The following is an 11,501-nucleotide window of genomic DNA, read 5'->3' on the forward strand; positions in this document are numbered from 1 at the left end:
GCAAAATGCTTACACTATAATGTTAAGTGAGAAAAGCAGGACATAAAATCACACAAATATAATCTCACCATGTAAAACAATATATGCAGGAGGGAAAAACCTAAAATGTTAGCAGGATGGTTAGTCTCAGGTGAGAGGATTATGGGAAATTTTTATTCTCTTGTCTATACTTTTCTGTATTTGCCACCTTTTTTACTAAGGCCATTACCATTATTATAATTATAGTAACAACAACCAAAATCCAGAAAGAAGGTTGGAAAGCCCAGGACTGGCATAACTGGAATGTGAGGGGGTGTGGGTCTCAGCAGAGGTGGTTTCGGGAGAATGACTGTGGCTTCCAGCAGTGCAGCTACAGCCCAGCCAGTTTTGGAGTGAAGGGTGAGGTGAGGTGAGGTGAGGGGAAGGGCAGAGCAGAACAGAGATGGCTGCCCACTGGGGACAGTCACAGAAGGCCAAAGGAGTCCCCAAGGGCATCTGTAGGCCCTTCTTAGGTGAGGGCCATGAGCCTTGTGACTTCTGATGGAAGTCGACCCAATGACCCAGCTGGTGGGGGGTAGTGCCCCCCACTGGACCTCTCTGACCAGCAGGACCCTCCTGGTCCCACAGCCGCCTGACTGAGGGGTAGGAGCGGGGAGGGCAGGCAGCTCCTACTGGGGCTTTGATGTCTCATGCAGATGACAACCAGCGCCTGCACTAGGGCCTGCTGGGAGGAGGAACGGGAGTCGCCTCCCATTAGGACTGTAGGATACACTGAGCTAATTGCATTAGGCTGCACTTTATCTCTGGCTTGCATTTCAGATGCTTCGCATCTGTGAACAGAGCAGGAAACAAAGGAAAAGAGTGAATCTCCCGAGGAAAGAACAATTGAACAGACAAGCTTCCTCATCAGAGGCCCCTGCCCCATTTCTGTCTGTGGGACAGATGGGAACTTGGGGTGGCAAAGGGGGTTTGGGATTAGCCACACTCATCGGTAGTCTTCCTGAACTTGCGGAACAATAGTGCGGCTTTTACAGCGTTCTCTAACTAGAAAGCTTTCCGGCGTGCCCTGTCTGCAGCCCCTCTGTGTTCCCAGATTCTTGGGGGTGCTGGTGGGTTCAAAGGCACAGAGGCTTCTTCCCCATAATCAGAGCTATGGGTGGGTGGGTGGGGAGTCTTGCGCTGTGCCATTGAGGGCCCTGTTTGGGTGTGAAGTTTGAAGGTGGAGACTCCAAGCTCCTCACCAGCACCCTACTTCACTGGCAAGACGGAAACCCCTCCTGCCAGTAGGGGGCGCTGCAGTCCCTCTCTGATGCTGCCGGTCCCTGGAGGCCTCCCAGGCCGGAGACAGGTTTGGTTCTCAGGGTCCTCCCTTCACGTTTCTGCCCTGCTGAACCAGCATCCAGACCCCAGCCTGGTGGTATTAATACCTTGAAACAGTGGGCTCTGGGGACTCAGAGGCCCTGGGCCTGGCCCTTACGGCAGGTAGTGCTGCCAGCAGAGGGGGCTGGGGTTTCCTCCTCCTCAGTTGGGTAACCAGACTCTGAACTTTAAAAGCTCCAGGAGTTCCAGTTTCCACCTTACCATTGGGGCGTTCCTGAACTTGAACAACAGCACACTTTGCCAAGGGCTCAGGCCCTTGGTTCCAAAACACTCCTGAGGCCGCTTGTGCCTCTGTTGGTTAGCTGGTTTGTTCAGCAAACAAGCTCTGGGCCCCTGCTCTGTGGCCGGCCCTGCCCAAGACACTGGGGATGCTAGGTGACCGAGACTCAGTCTGCCTTCCAGGGGCTGCTGTCGGCTACCTCTGCGAACTGTGGCCGAGTTAGACTTCAGAAGGATCTGGGGGTCCTGGGGGCTCTGGAGCCCTGGCGGCAATTGGGTGCGGCTACAACAGGCCTGCTGTCTGGCTATGTCTTTCATGAATATTACAAGCGAGTTCTTATGTACAAGAAATTTGTTCTGCTGTGAGAAGGAAAACAGTCTTTTTTTTTTTTTTTCCTTTAGGAAAGATAAATAAGGCCCCTTGTATTCTACTCAGCACTAGCAGCTTCTGAAGCTGTGAGCAACTTGCAGTTCAGGAATTTTTATTTATTTTGTTAAAATAATGACATGAACATTCCGTCCTCTGCTCCCTCCAGAACAAACACGGACATGGGTTGTGTGCTTTGCCCTTCGCCCAGGCGCCCGGGCGCCCAGGTGGAAGAGGAGAGTCTGGTAATGTGAGTCAGCCTGGCCTGACCAGAGCCCCTCCAGGTCCAAAGTCAACCCCCGGTCCTGGGTTCTGGAGGCTTCTGGGGAGTATGTGGGGGTCTGCTGCTCCGGCTCTGAACAGAGCTCCTGCTCAGTCTTTTCCCCAGGGTCCAGAGACCCAGAGGTCCAAGACGCCACCCCCATCCCGAATGCCAGGCCTCCTGGAGCTCCACCTCTTGCCAGGGGGCTGTCCTGAACCCAAGAATGCCACAGAAACCAACCAGAAGAAGAGCTCAGGCTGGAGGAGGAAGGCAGGGGGAGCCTCCCCTCGACCCTGCCACTGTCATTGTCGGGGACATTGGTGAAGCCACCCAGACATTTGGCCTTTCCCCAGCATTCCTGGCCATGCTTCTGCTCCTGTGACATGATGGCACTTGGCAGAAAGAGGCAGACGAAGAGAGCCCTCCTGCCTGGCACCAAGAAGTGGCCCTATCTGCCCATCATCCGGCCTGAGCAGGCTTCTCTCTGCTTCCCTTTAATGACATGCTAATGGGATGCATCATTAACGCAGCAGCTTTTAAACCCTGAGCTCTTGTAAATTTTCAAAGGTCACACTTTTACGGTGGCTGACAGCATCCTGCTTCTTTAGGCAGCTGAAGAACACTAAAGACCCTGGCCCTTAACGGAGGAAACTCTCTGAGGTGGTGGCATGGGCTGAAGCACCTGCTGGTCGGGGGGCTGGGAACCTCCACCCTGCAACAAGCCTCCCAGGGCCCCCGAGTTGTGCTCTGCCAGCTTGGGGAGGACCAGTTACACGCCGCCCACAGAGCTACACTGGGCCTGCTCCACATAGGGGAAGGTGTGCGGGGCCGCAGGCGGTGCACAGTGCAGAGATACCTGGCAGAGGGGGCGAGGGGGACTGACACCGCTGGAGCGGCAGAGGCGCTTTGCCTCCCACAGAGCGTCATTTGCTCATCAGGCTGTGCACCCATGAAACTGCGACAGACCCGGGGGGCTGCTCTTTGCTAATTTGTCCATCCAGAGGGAGCACCTTTTTCTGCTTTGCACAAAGGTGCCATATAGGCCAGCAACAAGGCGGTCAGGGGTGTTTGAAAGATGAGGGGATGAGACTCCCCGGGGCCTTCACATGCCTCACTTGTTCTCACCCCCATGCCCTGTGCACACGATGACTGCAGTCTTGGCACACCGCCTCTCAGGGCTGTGCTGACACTGTACTGGTGGGCCAGCTCCATGAGGGCAGAGACCTGGCATGGTGCCTGGCCCAGCTGGTGCCTGGCATGGTGTAGGTGCCCAGGGAATGAATGAATGAGGGCAGAGTCTCTGGGCTACAGTGTTGGCCAACAGTAGGAGCACGCATCACTGTAGATTCACAAATGTGTGAATGCATGGAGTTCACTTAGGATGAGTGAATAATATGGGTAATAAAACAGAGGTGTGAAATAGCTTGGTGAGCTTGGGCAGTGTGATGTAACGAATTCCCCTCAAAGGGGAGATGAGGTTTCCAGGCTGGGGGCCTCAAGCATTGGGACGCCCACCTCCATTGCCCTGGGTGCTGCTGGGGTGTCCTCAGAGTTTCAATGCCGTAACCCACTGCCCCTGCCGACGTGTCTGAGTATTGTAGAAGACGTGGGATGCTGAGGTTCACACCCGCCTCCGTGGGGTGAGGGGATCGCCCAGAGAAACCGGAACTCAGCCTTTCCCACTGTTTTCCCAAGAAGATCAGAAGAGGGTGAATCAATGGAGCCCGAAAGTCAGGGAGAGCTTCCAGGAGACATGGGATGGTGTTGGGCCACACAATCTAGGCAGGATTGAATAAGGCTGACGGGATTTGGTCTGAGGTCACCTCCAAAGGACCCCATAGCAACTACTGTGTTTCCAGCCCACATATATACGACAGAGCCAGGCTCACCTGGGCCTCCTCTGGGGGGATGGCAACAGCAGCACCACGTCCTGGTGATGACCCTGCCTCTACAGACTAGAACCTGAGAGCCATGACACTGTTGTCACTTGTGTGGTGCTGACAGGGACTGCCTTCTGCTGAGTGTTACTGAGTCCAGCCAGCCCCATCCTTCATAGTAATGAGCCCCTCCCCTTCAGGGAGCCCAGGGTCCCCCAGCCCTCACCTCAGTTTCATTGGTCAGACAATGCTTCCATGCTCACTCTGCGCCGGAAGCACTGTTGGACCCCAAGGTACAGTGATCGTTAAGGCTCAATTCCTGCCCGTAAGGAATTTACACCAGTGGGATGTGATAGGCCTGCACCACAGACCCGTGAGGACGACACAGCCTGGAAGAGTGACCCCAGGGAACAGAACCACGATGTTGTGACAGTACGCCAGCTCTGGGCCTAGCCTATTAAGGGGGCTCATAGCCTCTCCCTTGGTCTCTCAGACCCTCCAGACCAGACCAGCAATCAGATGAATACTACTGAGTGACTTGAGTCAACACCATGGGAGCTCAGGTGGTCCAGCCAACCTTCTCAGAGTGTCTGTGCACAAATTTGTGAGATATTATAAAATGTTGTTTAAAGCCACTAAAAAAAATGGATACACAATCTACTGTGTATATTGCAAAATAGGAAAAGATCCAAAGTCATTTGTGTGTTGCTCTTGACATATAAATGCAATAGTTTTATATGTATCCTTTTATGTTCCACAGAGGATCAGAGGCAGCATAACTATAACAGGGACTATAATTACATAAATGCTAAAGCTAAAGTTAGTGCAGTCTCTCCCTAAGCACACCCCAGCTGGGTGGGGGTGGAAAGGGGCCTTGGATGAAAACTGAGAAGCCACAGGGAAGACATCAGCAGTGGGTGACTTGGTTAGGACTGCACTCTGAACTTGGTCTACAGCTCCGTTTTTGTCTCCTGTCCCCTGTAATTTCCACCTGGTTTGGGAAAGACAAGGTTTGGTGTGACACCCCCACACCCTCTGGCTCTGGCTCCTTTGGACAAGGGACAGCTGATGCGGCCTGAGTCCTGCAGTGGACCTTTGGCATCTTTTCTGACTTGAGATGGAAGCCAGGAAACTTGTGCTGCCAGCTTCCCTTGCAGCTAGAGCACAGGCTTGTGCCCGGCTGCTCCAGCACTCTTGGTGAGATTTCGATTGGAAGCTGAGCAAGATCAGGAAGCCAGCACAGCTCTGAGTCCACGCTCTGCAGAGGTGGGTGGCAGAGGCACACAAATTTGGGAGCGTGCAGATGGTGGAGACTCTGGGCCTAGCATCAGTGGTGAATGCTGTCATTTTCTTTTCCTTCTAACTCTAGAGAGTCCTCAGGGCTCCTCTGAGAATAGCAAGAGCAGGTTTCCACACAGCTCCTAGCATAAGTGGATACGCTTGGGCACTTCTAGGCCCTTGGGGACCACATCATAGCGGCTGCCAGCTCTAGGACTGAGCATAGCTGGGCAGGACATTCCCTGCAGAATGGACGTGTCACTTCCTTTTTAGCACCCCCCCCCCACCTCCCCAGCCCACTGCACGGTACTTAGGGTCTTCATAGCGGACCTGTGCGGACTGATGGAGTCCAGATTTTGGTAAACTTATTCCAACTAGTGTGTTGGGGTCGAGTGTGGGAACCTCCCAGGGGCCCTCGCACTACAAAAGTGAAGTCCCAGGAAGGCAATTCTTACTTAAAGGAATGGTACTCTAATGGTGGAAATTCAGGACTGGGGAAGAGCTATTTTGGTGTCTGCGTTTTTAGATTACAGCTTACGGGTTTATACACCTAGGACTGGCAGTTTATCAGTGAAAGCACTGATTCCAAGATCACACAGGTAGAGGATCCACCGCCTCTATCACAGGGGTTCTCCAACATGAATGTGTATGTTATCTGGGGGGAGGAGTGTTGTTAAGAATGTAGGTTTCTGAGCCCCACCCCCAGAGCTTCTGATTCAGTAGGTCTGAGGTGGGGACCCCAAAATGTGGCTCTTTAACAAGCCCACCAGGTGATGCAGGCAGTCCATGGACCTCACTCTGGGGAGCAATGATGGTCTTGATGTTCAAGCTCTCAGGCCCCTGTGCCTGGAATGGGCGGAGCGTCAGGTATGGGGTTGCTCGGCAGGTCCTGAGTGGGACAGACTTTTGGGCTTTGCTCATGGGGCTCATAGGCACCAGCTCTCTGGTCGTGCCGTCTTCATGGACTCCTGTTCCCAGCCTAGGTTTCAAGGGGTCAGAAGGACTTGTTGACAGACACCAAGGCTATAAATCTGTGGCCTCTGGGAAGAGCAAATGACATTTATGGGTCTCTCAGTTCTCGTTTCATGATTGCTACTGAACTACAAACATGAGAATAATTGCAGTTAAATCCCCACTTGGGGCCAGGGGAGGCTCTCCAGAGCCCCCCTTCTGCCCTCATTAACGAGGCCGCCCTCTGTGGCCCCCTGGCCCCAGGCCGGCGCCCTCGGCCTCCCCTTTGGAACTGTGCCATAATGTGCTCCGGAGCCCGATGAAATCTCTAATAATACTAACCAATGATGTGTTAAATTGAGACACTTCTGGCTCGCATGCCGGAAACTGCACCGATGGTTTAAAGGACCAGTGCTTACCTTTCTCTATCAATTTGCTGCTAAATTACTGCTTTCAGAGCAACGTACAGAAAAGTAATTCTTTATTTAAATTTTAATTTCAATCTTGTCATTTTAAATATATATTCAGATTCCAATCATATTGCAGAATATGATGATGTCTCTGGAGGGCAAGTGTTTCTGCTGGGAGCCTGGGTGGGGGCAGAGGATATGATATGGGGAGGGGTAAGGGAGGCCAGTGCGGAGACAGCGACCCCAGGGGGCAGCCTGGCCAGGGCAGCCATGTGCCGGGGTGAAAGAGAGAACCGCAGAGGCCAGTGGCCCACCGCTGACCTGGTCCTGTGAGCCCAGGCTTTGTGTCCTGCCCCGAGGGTGGCCTGCAATCACTTCCTGCGCTGTCATGCTCACCATAAGAACCCAATAAGCCCCAACCATGAACAGATACCAGGCACAGAGGAGATGAAGCTGCCTGGCCTGCCGCCATCCTAATGGTTCACGTTTATTGAGCACCGCCTACTCGCTCTCACCTTCATTTCACACATGAGCGTAATAAGGCCTGGAGACGTACAATAATAGGTAGAGCGCGCCAGACTTGGGACTCTAACCCACGTCTATCCTGCCCTAGGAGGTGTTCTGGGATGTTCCCAGGCCCCCTCGCTCCAGTCCACCCCCTGCTGTGGCGGACAGCCCCATAAACAGGCTTAGTCATATCAAGGCCATGTCCACACTACCCTATTTGGGGAACACTTGGTGTCCCTCCCCTGATGTCCACAGGAGTGCCAGCCACAGCTTCTCTTTCCCCCACTATGTCCCGCCCAGCTGGGCCTCCTGCCCTGATCCTGACAGCGTGCTAGTACCAGAGAGCCAGATTCAGTGGGCTTCCCCTATCTCCTCTAATCCTTCAGACCCCCAGACCCTAGGCCACCACTGATGGGTTCCCCCAAACACCTCCACACTGGGGCAGGTTCTTCAGTCTCTGACCAGTGCAGCGCACACTAATACCTCCACCCCTCTCCAAACCTGGGGATGCACTGCAGGGTCCATGCTTCACGCCCCCTCTGTCTTCAGCACTTCACTCCCTCTCTCCTTCCTTTCCATCCGCCCCTTCCCCTGGCTTTCCAGCTCAGGAACTGAAAAACCCTTATCTGACCTCTTTACCTGTCATCCCAGCATCCGCCTGCTTTCTCTCCTTCTTTCATGGTCATCCCCAACTTGGGGGCTCAGGACACCTGCTATCCTACTCCTGTTACCCCTCTGCTTTCACTTTGTCACTCTTCCCACCCCTGCACCTCAGCAAAACCATCCCGTTTAAACAAGTCACCTCTGTCACCTCTTGGTGCCAAATTCCGTTGCATTTCCCCATCCTCTCTCTGATCCCTCACGCTGGCTTCCTCCTTCCTCCTTCTTGAAGCTCCCTTCCCTTCTGTTTCTGTAACAATGCTTTTGCTGGTTTTCTACCCTCGTTCAGCCTCCTTCTCTGGGCTGCTCACTGCTTCTCTTGCCAGTTCTCCCACGTGGACATACACGCCTCAGGGCTCACGCCAGGCCTTCGCTCGCCCTCTCTCGGGTCCTTCTGGGCCCTATCTTCTTTCATAATTATGTTTCTGTGGGGCAGCCATTGTCTTTGATAGAACCCAGCTTCCTATAGTATTCTGCAAGTACATTTGCTTTTCCGTTTTCCAACATCAAAGTCTATACCTTAGAGACATTTTTTTTTTTCTGAAAGTTCAGCACAGATAGCTCCCCTTGTAAATGCAAAGCAACCATGGCTGGGGCTGCTTTGCGCACCACACTCTCTCGCGTGCCCTGTCCAGGTCCCCAGCCCCTTCCTCCAGACCCCCTCCCCATGGACGGGCCTTGTGGACAAAAGACATGATAAATCTGGCAGAACCTTTAACTCAAAGCTTTCAACTTTCCTCTGACAACTGTCAACGGAAAACTTCTTAGTCCCATTTCCAAGTAACTTTTCATCCATTACAAAACCCACAAAATTTTCAAAGGGGCTTTGAAATAAGATCACCTAGGAAAAAAAAAAAGCCCATCACAAATGAAAGTCTTTGAAAAGAAAGAGGCCCTCTCCTGTGCCTCAGCTCCCCTCTGATAGCAGTTTCCCTTTCATTCTGCTGAAAGGTGCAGGGCAGGCCGGGCCCTCAGCAGATGCCTGTGATGTGAGGGAGCGAGTGGCCCAGACGGACAGACGGGGCCGAGAAGGAGCGTGAGGGGCACCTGCGCGCAGAGCGGGGGTGGGTCTTTCATTGTCCTTTCTTCAATCGGCCCTCGCGGCTCCCCTGACAGCCATGCGCCTTGTAACCTGTCCGGCCTGCGCGGAGGCTCCGCCGCCCTGCCTGTCCCCGCTCACCTCGGCATTTGTGACAGCGCAGCTTCCTCTGCACCAGGGCGACTCATCTTCCTTCTTGTTGCCCAAGTGGGCGGGAAGGGAGGCAGGCCAAGAGCAGCCCCATCCTGGCCTTTGAGGGGACATTTCTCAAATGCTGGCCCTGCAGGTGGTGACTCCGGGACCACCCCTTGACCTCCCAGCCTCAGAACCTGTGACACACCTGTCCTCCCCAGGGTCACCTCCAGACTCACAGACATGCACATCAGACGGCAGCCACGTCTGGGAGCCTTCGTTATTTTCAGATTTGAAATCCTCAATGAATCCGGTGAGGAAAAGTCCTCTGTGCAGGGCAGCTGAGCTCAGAGTTGGTGTGGGGACACGTGTGGGTCCCTGACGGAACTATGTGATGCTCTAGCTTGGCCCTGAGAGGCCTACACTCTGAGTGCCCAATATTAATTTGAAACCAAGCTACGGAGGCCTTCCTGGAGGTGGCTCCTAACCACGTCAGGGGCAGCAGTGGACTCTTTAGAACGGCTTGGTCAGGCTGGCCCGGCCCCTCTGCCCCTCAAGGCCCACCCAGGCCTGCCCTAGAGGGCACTGTAGGATTAACTAAGCCCTCCTTGGGTGCAAGACTCACCTGGAGCCAGCAAGAACCCCAAGACTGAGTTCCCGCCGATGGTCTGCACTCCCTCGGGGTCCCTTCATCAACAAACAGCTAACGCTCCTATTAAGGCCCCCCGCAATCTGCCTTTGGTGGGCCTCAGCAGAGCCTTTCTTAGTTTTATTACAGACAAAGGCTCGCAGGAGATAAGGAACAGTTCGAAGCTCTGAAGCCTCTGCTGTGTGACTCGCACAGCCGACTCTGAGTGGGAAGTCGGCTGAGAGCTTGATTCTCATGCCCAGCAAGGCGGTCCCAACACAGACATCTTCAGCGACCTCATTAGAGGCCTAACAAGAGACAGGATTGTGCCAGGGTCACCCTGAGGTCAGGCAGGACAAAGAAACAAACAAGGCAGCACAAATGTTCCTTAGACAGGGCGGCACAGCTGAAGGAGCTAAAGGAGTTTTACTGCCGGGACTTGAAGACTCTCTGAAGCAAACCTGCACCCAAGCGTGTGTCTCAGGACCAGAGCCTGGAGTTCAATGCACAGTGGGGCTGGCAGCTCCATGGGACTGACCAGGCCTGTGGTAGAATATTCCAGAAGCATGCAACGAGGGCTCGGTTTACATCTTGCCAGCTCCCTGGCACCCTCTCTCTGCTCAGCCGCTCTGTCATGAGAGCAATGTTTGGCCAGGCAGGGTCCTGATGGAGAGGCGTGTCCTCTGGTCACAGTCCATCTCAGCCCTCTTTGTTCAAAACTGAGGCGGTTCAAGGGATCTATATCTATCTATCTATCTATCTATCTATCTATCTATCTATCTATCTATCTATCTATCTATATCTATCTATCTATTTAAAGGAAATGGCACCATTCAGCACCAGGCTTTGGAGAGCTTGCTGGGGCAGACAGATTCTCTCTAAACTCACCGAGGTCCAGGTGTAAGAGGAAAAGTGGTAGAATTCTTAAGAAATGGTGGAAGAGGGAGGGAGACCCAGGGAAGCAGCCCTCTTGGATGGATCGACAGAGAGGCTTCTCTTCCTCGGCTGTGACATCGGAGAAGCGGGGTTCTGGGTGACCAGGGCTCTGTAAGGCTCTGCCTTGCTTGGCACGAGGTTGGGGCAGCCGTAGTACCAACTCCGGGGGCCATGGGGCCTCGTCCGCCATGGAGAGGGCTGGAGACAGTCTGCGAGGCTTCCTACCTGTGGTGCTTGCCATGGAGCCCTGGGTCAGGGAGAGGGGGTCCCAGATAAACACCCTCTACTGACGCCCCTTCCTCAGCAGCGGCTCAGACTGCCTGGGCCAAGCCTTCCTTCCCTTCACTTCCACGCAGCACTGCCTGGCTACCACGGCTCCATCTGTTCTGTGTTAGGGCCCATTGCCTTCAGGCGCATCATTCATTCATTCATTCATTCATTCACCCCACACTTATTGAGAAGTTAGTCTGTACTGGAGACACAACAGTGAACAGTGTCTGGTCTAGGGGAGCACCCAGGCTAACGGAGGAATCATAATCATAACAGCTTATACCTATTGAACCCCTAGATATGCCAGTTGATAACCCTCAAGACCCAGGCGTTTTCTGAAGCCAAGATCAGTGAATCCATTCCCCACTGTATTAGTCACCTCAGCTGCCATAACACAATACTGTAGGCTGGGTGACATAACAACAGATATTATTTATCACAGTTCTGGAGACTGGAAGTCTGAGATCAGGGTGCCAGCATGGTGGGGTTTGGTGAGGGTTCTTCCTGGTTTGCAGACAGCTGCCTTCTTGCTGTGTCCTCACATAGCAGAGAGAGAGAGAGAGAGAGAGAGAGAGAGAGAGAGAGAGAGAGAGAGAGAGAGAGAGA

The sequence above is a fragment of the Hipposideros armiger genome, unplaced genomic scaffold (genome assembly GCF_001890085.2).
Source record: "Hipposideros armiger isolate ML-2016 unplaced genomic scaffold, ASM189008v1 scaffold_0, whole genome shotgun sequence".
Classification (NCBI taxonomy): Eukaryota; Metazoa; Chordata; class Mammalia; order Chiroptera; family Hipposideridae; genus Hipposideros; species Hipposideros armiger.